This window comes from Coturnix japonica, chromosome 7 (genome assembly GCF_001577835.2).
Source record: "Coturnix japonica isolate 7356 chromosome 7, Coturnix japonica 2.1, whole genome shotgun sequence".
Lineage (NCBI taxonomy): Eukaryota > Metazoa > Chordata > Aves > Galliformes > Phasianidae > Coturnix > Coturnix japonica.
In genome coordinates, this window is record NC_029522.1 from 17,766,936 (window position 1) to 17,779,604 (window position 12,669).

The 12,669-nt window shown below is 37.3% G+C and overlaps 1 protein-coding gene and 1 long non-coding RNA gene across 10 annotated transcripts in view; one reads left to right on the forward strand and one right to left on the reverse strand.

Annotated features, from left to right (window-relative positions):
- The window catches only part of GALNT3 (polypeptide N-acetylgalactosaminyltransferase 3), a 193,486-nt gene extending 184,505 nt beyond the window's left edge, over nt 1-8,981 (forward strand). For 5 of the 9 annotated variants that reach the window (XM_032445900.1, XM_032445901.1, XM_015868605.2 and 2 more), the window contains 2 exons: nt 1,838-1,973; nt 5,301-5,385. The gene's annotated coding sequence lies outside the window, so the exon portion shown is untranslated. Of the gene's footprint in view, nt 1-1,837; nt 1,974-4,627; nt 4,720-5,300; nt 5,427-8,882 lie in introns of those variants that run through there. The other 4 variants (XM_032445903.1, XM_032445904.1, XM_032445908.1 and 1 more) reach the window with 2 other exon arrangements.
- LOC107316753 overlaps nt 1-12,669 on the reverse strand; it is a 62,094-nt gene that overhangs the window by 3,554 nt on the left and 45,871 nt on the right. The window contains exon 7 of the long non-coding RNA XR_004307997.1: nt 9,043-9,150. This is a non-coding gene — a long non-coding RNA (uncharacterized LOC107316753). The remainder of the gene's footprint in view (nt 1-9,042; nt 9,151-12,669) is intronic.

Below are 12,669 nucleotides of genomic sequence, written 5' to 3' on the forward strand. Positions count from 1 at the left end.
ACAAAAGAGAAGGCAGAGAGATCTTCAGTCTATGAGGATCCCAGAAACTATAGTATAAAGCTTCCGTGTACAATCAAACTCAAGGTGCGCCCAAATTACCGCTTGAACCAACTGCTGGCAATTTCTACTGTGAACTCTAAATGACAAATTAGAACTTCTTTACAGTGAGGGTGACGGAGCACTGGAACAGGCTGCCCAGAGAGGTGGTGGAGTCTCCTTCTCTGGAGATATTCAAGACCCTCCTGGACGCCTACCTGTGCGATGTGGTGTAGGGAACCTGCTTTGGCACGGGGGTTGGACTCGATCTCTAGAGGTCCCTTCCAACCCCTACAATTCTGTGATCTATAGTTATGTATTGTGAAGGCATCCGGGTGATAGGGTCATAAATTAAGTTTTCCTATACAATGTCTGATCCCTTCATGAGGAAGGAGTTATTAAAAAGTGTTTTTGTTTATTTAATCTGGAGTGAGAGGTGGAAAGATTTCATTATTTTCCTTCACTACCTTTGATATTTGTAGACTGCTAATGATAAAAACAAAAAACTTAAAAAATTACTTTTATGCTTAATAATTACAGTAGGACCAAACAATCCCTAACTAGTTTGTCTGTAACTGCCTTAACTTCAGCCAGAAAGAGGAAGGTATATTCCTGTACAAGTCATTCTGGTTGCCATTCTTGGTTCCTTCTGATCTTGCTGTGATTGGGAATTCCTTGCACTTGACTTATGGCAGCCCATGTATAGGTTGTATGTTTTACATCTGGCTTACACTGTCAGGTACACAGAAGTGGTGGATGAAATAAGATGCCCAAGAAGCCATTCAACCAAGACATACCATCTGCTTCCCAATGACTGACAACAGAGAGAGTCTCTTGTGTTTCTGCCAGCAGTATTCTCCCTTTCAGATAACATTGTGCAGAGCCAGAATCAGTCCATGCCATGTCGTTAATGCTGAGGAAGACCCAAACTTTTACTAGCAATTTTATGGTTTTTAGTCTTTTTCCTTTTGCTTCACCAAATCTGGGCACCACAAGTCCTTCTTTTTAATTAAGTATTTAGCAGACTTCTTAGTTTAAGGAAACAATGGTATATGGAGAAGTAATCTTAATTGAAATCTAAGTTTTTATGTTGATATAATCACAGTGTTCATTCTCATTCTAAATAATGTTTCCAGTCAATTGCTATGAGTTTTTGTATTATTTTAATGGCCTATTTTTTGCAAAATATTTACATAAAAATATTTACTCAGCTCTCGCTGGTAATGCTGAGTATTTCCACTTCAGTCCAGTGGTGAAACACAATGTATATTGTTCACAGATTAAGTGTCAATTGGTCAAAAATAGATTAAGCTGCACTAAATTCTAAGAAAACTAAGTTAGAATAGCTTCTGTTTGCAGAAATCACTTGGCTTCTGTTAGTCTCCAGTTCCTCAAGAAAGATGTTGCCCTGGTAGAACTCAGATTTCTGAAAAACAATAGTACATGAGTAGTCCAAGGTTGTGGATGCCCCATCCCTGAAGGCATTTAAAGCTAAGCTGGATGTGGCTCTGGGCAGCCTGGTCTGGTGGTTGGTGACCTTGCACATAGCAGGGGTTGAAACTGGATGAGCATTGTGGTTCTTTTCTACCCAGGCCATTCTATGATTATGAACATGGAGACACAGAAATGCCCTAGTTCCTGGATTGGCACTGGTTTAAGAAATGGGTGACATTCATTGAAATGAATAGCAAATGGTGCATTTTTCCATTGTGACTGAGGAAAAAAAAACTACAAGCTGCTACCAAGAGATGGTATCACTCATTCTGTGTCTTTTCTGCTCTCTGTGCCTGTTTGCCTAAAGGCAAAATGTCAGAAGCTGTTGGAAGAGAGGAAGGAGAGAAGAGCATGGACAACTTAGGCTGCCAGGGCTGCAACAAGTGGATGTCAAATCTGCTCGGAGTTGGAATATGAAATCATACAGCAAGAACAGTATAATGGTAAGTCTTTAATGTGTAATTCTTGCAAATCTTCTTCTAGGGTTCACAGTTTTTCATCATGACTATCACAAAAAATAATGTGGAAAACAAAGTCCACTATTATGTGGGAATATTCTCAAGGCAACGGGGGCCAATGTCTGATGTGTCTCGGTTTAAATCTTTTATTGCAGCACTTTGCCAGCACTTTGCTTACCTACCATTGCTCTCATTCACTTTGTATTATTAAGGAATTCTTACAAATATTAGTATCTACTTTATTTTTTATTTTTTAATTGAGATGAGAAATACGACAAAGGAAATGTGACCAAATAAATAAATAAATAAATAAATATAATCCCCTTTTCACTTCTGCTATGCAAATCATTGTACAAGTAGCATACAAAAACTAGAAAGATATATTTATGCGGCTTTAGCAAATGGATGTTTGGAGAAACCAGTAGTAAAGTAACTATTAATCTGTGTGAGGTGACAGTGGGCAGAATACTGAGATGGAGTAAATAATCTGTCTTCATTCATGCTAAACAAACTGTGCTGAGAGGTATCATCCACAGGTGGTGAGACCTTAGGGTGCACACCAGATGTATTCTACAACAAGGAAACAGTCAGCCTCTAGAAGGCATCTTCCCCAGTGCACGTGCGCTGGGGAAACCTATAAATAATAAATCATCAGCTCTGAGAATGGTATATTTCATTTACTTTTCTGCACAGTGAAATTTTTCAATTTATTTCTTCAATATCAATATGTTTGACTCTGTATTGGAGCTCAGGCTCCAGCCCAGCTCAGCACTGTCCTGTCCAAAGGCAGCTTTGAGCAGCAGGCTGCAGGCTGGCCAAGACATGGCAGCTTCCACAGTTATCTCACCTTAGCCAAAAACAGCACCAGACTGTGAATTGTCTAGCTATGCTCCACTAGTGAAAAGGGCTAAGTTGTTTTGTGGATATGTTATGGCTGTGGGCAAGATGAGGGAAGAACACAGTCTCAGCAAGCAGATAACAATTAAAGACTCTTTTCCTCTGAAATACAGCCAAAGAGAAACATCCGTGAAATTCAGGTTTAATCTGGACTGAACTGCTCTGTCTATGGCTGCTCCTATGGACATTACAGATTTGGAAATGCCAGGTTCCCATTCTGGAGCAGCAGAGCACCATGATCTTATGGAGGTGGCAGGAACCATTTCTGTGCTAAAGTACAGACTGCTCTTCTCCCCCTTCACTCCTTGCCCTCATGGATTTGAACTGTCTTCATAAAGAGAAACGTGCTTTGTTTTTAATGGTTATAAGTGACAATTACTGTTTCTCTTACTTTAGCAAAAATACAGCAGTATTGTCAAGAATGGGTCATTTTATTCACAGTATTACAGTCTAAATAAAATCTAAAGTCACTTAAAAATAAAACCCTTATAAGTACCCTTATCCTATTAAGCAAATTGGAAATATTTTCATTTTCTGGTTCTCCAAAGGTCTATTGCATTCACGAACAGGAATTATGAGAACTAATTCTTGGGCTTTAGAAATTTGCAGTGTTTTTGCAAACTGATGATTCAGTTCAGTTGTTTCTGGTAACAGAACAGCGTGGTTCTATTTAGTAATTAGGAACAGTAGTAACTCTTATAGATAAAGAGTTGCCTTTCCCAAATTACCAAATTCCCTCTCAGAATTTTTTTCTAACATAATTTCCAGCAATGTTAATATGTTTTCTTTTGATTACAAGTGGTAGCGTGATCCAAAGTGTCCTGCAGCCTGGAGAAAGATCCAGACTCACTGGGGTTGGAATAATTTCCTGAATAGTTCAGCAATAGATGCGCTTTCTTGCTTTATTCTCAGACCTCTGGAAATATTCTTCTGTTTTCTATTGGAGTTTGTTCCTCTATAGTCCAAGCATTCCATCTCTACATGAATTGCCATTCAAGTTTCTCTCTTTTTTTTTTTTTTCTTTCTTTTTTTTTTTTTTTTTTTTTTTTTTTTCCTCCATCCAGCAGCACTGAGACTTTCCAATTGCTTGCTGGAAGTTAGCATTGCTCCGAATTTCACTTTATTCTCCATATCCCTTTATCATTTGAAGTGGATAGTATTTTCCTGTTTGCAAGTTAATATGATACTAATGCGTGACATTGCTTCATCTTAATATTGCTCCTCCCTCTAAATTAAAAATGACACTAGATGCGGAGCACGTATAGCTACAGGCGGTAGCTGTATGGAAAACTTAGCGTAGTTTCAGAGCTGCATGCTTATCTGCTTAAAGACATTACTAGGGAACCAGATGGAGGATAATATCCCAAAGCTAACCATCTGGGCCCTGCAATGATACTCTCTGCCCTAAGCATTACTCTGGGAATTGACTTCATGATGGGGGAAAAAAAAGACAAATGGAAAAAGAAAGTACATAGTATTTTAAATTACAAAATTTGAATCAAAAAAAGGCATCATTTTGGAACATACTGCAGTTTGCTCCTTTTTGTGGTATAATCTATGGGGAAAAAGGGAAAAGCAAATGAAAGTTTAATGTTGAGATACATTGGAAATTAGAGATGGTATAGTATTTTATGTGGAATTTTGATTGAATTTTCGGAAGTCAAGATGCAAATGAGCTGTGTAATGCTTTCTGATAGAGCTGCTGTTTATTTTTTTTTAACACATTTTTTTTTTTTTTTAAGGTCTGCTAGGTTATTTTACGGGGTTCTGCACTTCAGATATTCCAGCTAGTTCTCTGTCTCCAGAGTAGAACTTTAGTGGTTTGCAGAAAAAGGTAGGAAATACAGCATGCTCCATTAGGTTTGTGGAGAACAGCAAAAGCCTGTTAACCAGATCAGGTCAACCCACTTCAATGAGTGGGCTTTCTGAACATTTCCACTGTGTGATCTTAATATGAAATCAACTGGTGAAAGATTTCATTTGTCAGAAGTACATAGGCTGATCTGAAAGTGATGCCTTTTTTTTTTTTTCTTTTTTTTTTTTTGTCTTCATGGAAACTGCAACAAAAGAGAATATGGTGGGAAGGATTCATATCTATTGCTATGCCATCAACATTCATCAACACTGTGGCCATGGACCAACAAATAAATTCGGAGCTATTACCTTTGGAGCAGCACTACTAGTAGTTACCAGGAACTTGGTCCCTCTCCTAGGCTGTGTTTCTTTTCCAGACACTGGAACAAAACTCCCAGTATCTGCAGTAATTAATTCTGTTCTCATAGTGTCCAATTTATCATTCAAGGAAAGAGAGGAAGAAAGGAAGATACATTACTTATTTATAGTGCCTTTTTATACAATTGAGACCCTGCATACGGAATCATTTTTCTGCTACATTTTAAGTATTTGTACTTGCAGAGACTGAGTATGCAAATGTCATTGGAAATAAGAGACAAGAAACACTGAAGGCAACCGTGAGATACTAAGAACAAGTTAGAAGAGAGAAAAACATGCAAATGACAAACAGAAGTTGAAATGTGAAAGGTAAGGATTTTTTAAATCCCTGTATCCAGTAAATCCAAATACAGTAAACAGAAGAGAAAGAAGAAGCAACTCCCTTTAAAATGTATAAGAAGTTTTTATCAAGTTTTAAATGAACAGCAAAATGTATAATTTGCTTTTTTTTCTGATGAACTCGCTAATCCATCTTTGAGAAGCAGCATGGGAAGAGCAAGGGACAGCAGTACTGGACAGGTATGTGAACAAGGAATTTCTTGTAGAGTGGCTAGGCAGAATTAGCTAAAGCAGCAAGACCAGAAGAGTGCACATATATTAGTTTTGGGAAATGAACAAAGAAATCAGTGCACCTTTCAACTGACATTTAGGAAAGTTCACTATTTCAGAAGAGATTCCTGAGAATCTCAAAGCACAAAATAAATTTCTAACTAGCAAATAGGTGCTGGTTTCTGCTTTAGATGTATTGCTTTCAAACAACAAAAGAATTTAGGGTGGGAAACTAATCTGGCCATGACTCTTCATGTAATTAGTTAGCCTGAGTGACTGCAAAATTAAGGCTGTGCTCATGACATATATTTCCCCGCTCCACAAGAATTGACTTAAATACTTCAGAATCAGTTCATCATCTCAGCCCCAGTGAAGCCAGGGCAAGCAAAGTGTTGAGCTGTGACCCATTTTTCATCTTTCTGGCAGCAAATCATTCAGTGTACCTAATGTGAATGAGTGAGAAACCAGACAGCAAATAGGATGCCTTGGCTTGGTGTTGTTTTCCTGCACAGGGAGTACAGGACATTAAGGTCTGCCCCCTTCAAGCTGTTGCAGTGCCTAAGTTGGGACCCCATTGTGCCCCGAATTAAATCCTCACTGCAGATAGGACGTGACCCTTGGCATCCCAGTTCCTGCAGAGACAGACAGAGGATTTTTTGCTATGATAAAAATCTAAATATGAATATATGAATATATTTTACAAGGGCTGCACAGACTGGTAGATTTCAGTGATGTGGATGTGCACTGGTTCAAAAGTTATGAAGATGTTTCAGTGGTTTACAGTGTTGCAGCAATCAAAAGCTGAGTATGTATTTTAAGTCTTAGCCCTCATCCCAGAATTGAAATGCATTTCTAGAGAGCTAAACTGGCACAGGACCTTCTGTACCTCTATTTATTTATAAATATTAATACTTTGCCCCCAAGCATGATCACTGTGAAGCTAGATGAGCTGATGTGCTATATTAACACATTAATCTTACTGGAGACCTGGGAGAAAGTGAAAGGAAAATACTTACAAAAGAGATCAGTCTAGGCCATCCTCATTGGAATATTAATACAGAACTAGACTCTGCGTTTTCTACTTATTTACCCTATATAGAAATTAAGTAGTTCCTAAAACTGCAAGAGTTGAGAAGTCAATTGTTATATAATTTATCCCTTTCCTTTTCTCTTCTACTATTTTTCTATAGGCTTAAGAAAATAAAGATGAAAATAACTTAATATTTTGTTTTATTACTTACACTTAGAGAAGAGCACCTTTTTAGCTGAATCATTGATCAGACAAGTATTAGGGAAGAATGTTTTTCCAGAAGGTTATAAATTCTATTGGCTTTTAATGGGGCTGAAAAATTCTAGAGAATGTGATAGTTTTATTTTTTTTTTTTCCATTTGGAAATGGATTTTAGACTCATAGTAAAATTTGAATCTGTCCTATGAAAAAGCATAAGGAAGCTTACTGTGCTTTGATTTCTATAGACACTGGTAATATGATTCAAGATATTGTTTGTCATAAAGGGATTTGAGACTGTTGTCACATCAGTGGCAGAACTGAGAGGATACCAGATATTGCATCATTGTGTAATTCTGTGGATCTGAGTCCTTTGAGGAGTAATTGGAAACAAAAAGGATTTATTTTTCTCCTGAGAAATGTTGTCATAGACTGGAAACATCCTAGAAAACCCTTCTAGTTTTTTGTGTCTATTGGCTTAATTGAGGTGGTTGCTCAGGAAGAAAGGAAATACTCTGCTGATGAAGCTCTGAGATTTGGGAGTATCAAACCTCAGCTTTTCATAATAAGCAGATATTTGTGTTCATTGTGTTAAGCTATGGCTAAGATGTGACGTCATCAGTCCAAAGATTAACAGAAGCACAACTGCAAGCACCAGTTTACGTGAAATGAGAATATCGATGTTTTACTTTCTAAATAAATAGGTTATCTGCCATCACGATTGTTAATGACAAGCGCCATTATTATTCCCTCTGAATTCCCTAAGCAAATAAAAACTTTTACAAAATGCTAGTATGTTGTTTAACTGGTAGAATGCCATTAAAATGATGCTGTGGAAATGTGGTGCAGTGTATGAGCTAAAAATTAAGATTCAGCCTATTATCCTTGTCAAGGTATTTGCATGCTATAAACAAGCACCAGTCAAACATTTAACTATTGAATTTATTGCTCCCACTTGGACCATTTTATTGTGAAATGTTATTGCAGCCATTTGTAGAAGTGAACAAGAATAATTGAGGGTGAAACTTGAAAAATGAAACATGTTACTAATTCATTTTTATGATATTTTATCAGAACATTCAAACTGTATGGGCCATAAAACTTTATTACTTTTAATCCTCATTCAGGAAAGTACAGTTTCAAATAGGGAGTGCATGTGACCAAGGATGCTGTCACCTTCAGACTTAACTTGTCTAATAGTATTTGCCAGATACTAGATACTAAGAATGAATTTCTAGTTAGATACAGCTATTTTCTCTGCTACAGATAGCAGAGAAGTTTTGGGATCCCATGTGTTTTCTTCAGTATGTCAACTATTTAATCTGCTTGTGATCAAATTTTGTCCTGTAGAGCAGATAGAAAAGACTGAGCACATCATGGACAAACTGTTTTCTTTTCCTAAAGGGCAATGCTTCATATCACAGTTTATAACACAAAGGATGGCTTCAGTGGGAGAAAAGGGAATGAGATGAGACTGTTTATATTTGTTTTATGGACACAAATGTAGATATCTCATCATCTTTCTAGCTGGTGGAGGAAGTTATCAGGAGTCAGAATGCTGCAGCAGTGACCTCCATGCCAGCCAAGGGCAGCTCTTGAGGGAACAACACCAGCTCCCACCCGTGTCCTCACTGAATTTGTCTTTGCAGATGGAAAGCAGAATTAACTTCTGCATCCAGGAGTTAAATGTGCTAGAGAGAGAATCCTGAAATATTTCTTCCTTGCAGCAGAGTTACAGTTTGCCTTCAAGTGACAGGAATTCCATGCAAAAAGGTGTTTGGATATTGGAAAGAAAACCTTGAGTGCTCTCTTGTTTTTCATTAGTCCTTGCACAACCCTGCCCTGTGAAGCATTTCCCTACAGAATAATTTTTCTGACATGATAATTTTTGTGAAATAGCAGAGAAATTGGATGTTTTGACGGTTTGTATTATTCCTGCTGGCAAAGATCTTAATATGTAGAGTAAAATGTTGTTCCTTGACTTTCAGTTGTCAGGATTCTGAAGGTTCTGAAGGAACAGTTTAAAAAGAAGGAAATGCAACCGAATTGCCCCTAGTCTGCTCAAGAGCCCGTCACTGCTTCCAAAGGTAGGTCAAACAATGCATAAATAATTAAAAAGTCATAATAATTAAATTTGAAAACTTGAACCTTTTTGAACTCAAGGAGCCTTCCTCATTCTTTTGTGGGGTCTTCCACACTTATCCATTTAGGTAGAAGGTTGGGGATTTACCCAAACTGTTGATCTTGCAGTGTACCCTGAAAAGAGACAGGAATTCTGATGAGTTGCTTTTCTTTGAAGAGCTCACACCCCTGCTAGATCTTTGTCTGATTTTCCTTTATCTCTGGCTCACACAGTCTTTGTCATGGGCAATGTAAACTGCATCATCCTGCTACATCATCCTGCAGGGGGAGAACATAGTAATGTGAGGAGAACTAAGAACTACTATTCCTGTAAAAATATTAACCTCAAGCAATAAAATGAAGAACTTGTGTCAGCTAGGGATCACATTTTATTATTATTTTTATTTATTTTCCTATCCCAGCACATTGTGAGTGATTTTTCCTGGTATCCTTAACATTTGGCTTATTTGTTGAGTTATACTTCAGACTTTAATCCGCATTGCTTAGTTCTGATATGTTGTCTGTACTATACTTCCAGGAGACGTTTCCTATTCTCTAAGTTGGTGGATACAAAGCTGATAAATGTGCATTTGTGATATATTTACTTTCTTTGCTTACCAAAGATGCTTGTAAATCCCACACAAACAAATATAAGATTTCTTACCTACACAGAAGCGTAAACGCATGCATAAAGTGAAAAGGGTGAAATCCACAAACAATAGAATCAAAGCAGTTTTTCAGTGTTTAATAAAGAACCCAGGATTTCACAAGATCAAAGATCAAAAACAATTTTCAGAAAAAATTGCCAGCTTTACCATTTTCTTCTCATTCTTATGCATCACTATACTGCTGAGCAAAATCTTGAATAAGGACAAGCTACTGTTTATGTACTGAACACAGATTTCAAGATGCATATGGCATTCTTAAAGCAAGGATCCATGCATGCACTGTTATGAGGCTTCCAGGCACTTCACATATCCTAGATATTAGCCTCAACATTAAAAATGTATTAAATACCTACACATGATGAAGCATATATGAATTCTGAATAAATAAATAAATATGAGAAAAGAATAATAGAAGTAACTCAAGAATTAGTAAGTAAATCAGTGATTTCTTAGTTAGACTTGAATGTGAAACAGAGAATATGAACATTTTATAACCCGAGCAGTTTCAAAAGGACCATGTGTCCCAATGTACATACATCCTTCATACATCATGCAAGAGTGATCTTCTCAAATCAAAGCTCCCTGTGAGCACTTATTCTAGTACACTGTCTGAGATGTCATTCACATCTAAGTCTGCTTTGTAGGCTTTTGCACAAAATCTACAGTTTATTTTTTTTATTTCTTTAATTAAACTGATCTCTTGTATTTGTAAACAGAAGTTTCCAGTTAAGCTGGTGCTGTTTCTTTCTATATGTTGTTTCATCTATATCATATTTTGCCTAATGCAGGGAAGAAAAAGTGAAGGAAAAAAAAAATGGGGCATGATGCGAATCTTCATTTTTGTCACTTTACTTACAAGGTCAGTCAGGTTGTGTGTGTAGTCTGTGTGAGAGGAAAGAGCACTGAAGAGTAAGTACCAAAATCCTAAGTGCCCTGCAACTGTCCTCTTCCCACAGATGTAAAACCAATTATTTTTTATCTGCCTTCTACCATCATGGTGACACAGCTGGTTTCTGTGGCTCGTTTGCTCATACAGAAGAACTGGAATGGACATGTGAGGACCAGGGCTGACGTAATCCCCACAGCTATCTCCGCACCTTAGCTATAGGCTGAGTAGCTCTTTGATGAGAGCATCAAAAAGATTTCCTCTGTTTGTGGCTGGAAAGAGGGCACAGGGATATAAGCTGGGCACACCGAGTAATTAAAATAGAGAAATTTCAGTGCAGAACTGCAGCAGATTTAATTTGTTATCCTTTGGCCTATGCTGTACCAAAAGAAATAATTAAATTGCTGAATAAATGGCTTGTGTTAGTTTACACACCTATTGTTCCTACCAGTTGCTCCCAGTTAGAGCAGTTTCACAAGTTACAAGAGCAGACATTCGTGTTAGTATTTGCACTTAGGAAGAAATGAAAAATAGGGAAAAAGAAGCAAGTGGGGAAAAAAAGAGTGCAACTAGGGGGAAACCTAGGTCACTCCATTGCTTCAGATAACTTTGGGCATTGAAGAGAAGTGGTAAATAGAGACCCATTTCTATTTAGTCAACAATTATTTTCTCACATCATAGTATTTCAGAATCAGCATAGTGCTACTTAGAAACAAAGGAAGAGGAGTCTTTGTGGAGCACCTTCTCTCTATGCAGTGATTTAGAAGCCTTTGGCAGCTCAGAGTGTATCTCTAGCTCAGAGCATGCATTGCAGAACTTGAATGAAGAAAATATTGTAATGCCATGAGAAAGACTCAGTGGTGATAACTTCAGAGCATGCCCAGATGAGAAGCTCTGGGGACCCTGTGGTTTGCTAGCTTTGTTGTTGCTTGAGTGGTTTGCACCATTGTAGCCTAACTTGAGAGCATGCCTACATTTCTGCCAGAGCAGTCCCTTGTTTTTCAAACTGGCAGGCACTGAGTAGCTTGTACAGCAAGTGCAGTGCTTGTTCTTGCTTTTATGATTCATTATTACTTTCCACAGTCATTATGAATAGAAGCCATCTGTTATAATAACAGTGTGCCTTTCACCAAGAAGCATGGCTTTAACTTGAAGTAGAAATGAGTGTCACATAAAAATGAGTTTGGGGATCTACATCCAAATTAGATGGCACAATGCTATCATCAATTGATATATGCATAAAATCTGCTTTGTGAGAATATTTACTATTGTTTTGAATGTGAACCAGAGCAGGCTGGTAACACTTTCAATTGCTAAAACAATTCACTTGAATAGAATAAATTTCATGCACTGTTCTTCAATATGAGACCTAGGTATTTTTAGACTATTAATAAGGTGAGTAAATCCGGAATTTGATACGAACTATGTTTTTCTTTATCATTTTAAATCAGTCTTCCAGAAGAGCTTCGAAGAGCTGAAAAGCACTAAAAAAATCTCTATGTTTTTTTTAACTTTAAAATACTTTTGTAGCTATTTATTAAAAATAGTCTACAAAACAGATTGTCTCTGAGAGCAGATCTTAACTTTTCTGCAAAGCTTATTTGGACGAATTGTTCTTTGAGTTGCTGTTTTGTTGCAGGGTTTTGGTGATGTTCTCTTGGTTGCTTGATTTATTGGGTTTTTTTGGTCTTGCTTCCTTTTCTGCCTTTTGTAAGGTTTATACTCATCAGTAAAATACTGAAAATTTTTATCTTTGTTGCATTTTAACTACATAGGTTAATCCAAAAGTAATTTATTTTGATGAAAAGCAAGAAGCACAATAACACTACATGGTAGAGCAAATTCTCAGCTACAGAACACTATTCTTCAACACTGTCACCACCATTAGCTATACATTTTAGCCAGCAATGAACAAATGTATTCATGCCGCGCTTAATCTGCTATTCAGAATGTGGCTTGGCTTTGATGTTGCTGTCACTGCAGCTGAACTGGACCATCTACCACCTCACATCCACTGTTCAGTTTCCATAAACATCCAGCAAGATTCAGTGAACATCAGTGGGCGCCATTTTTTCTACATAAAGGAATTTAGTGACACAC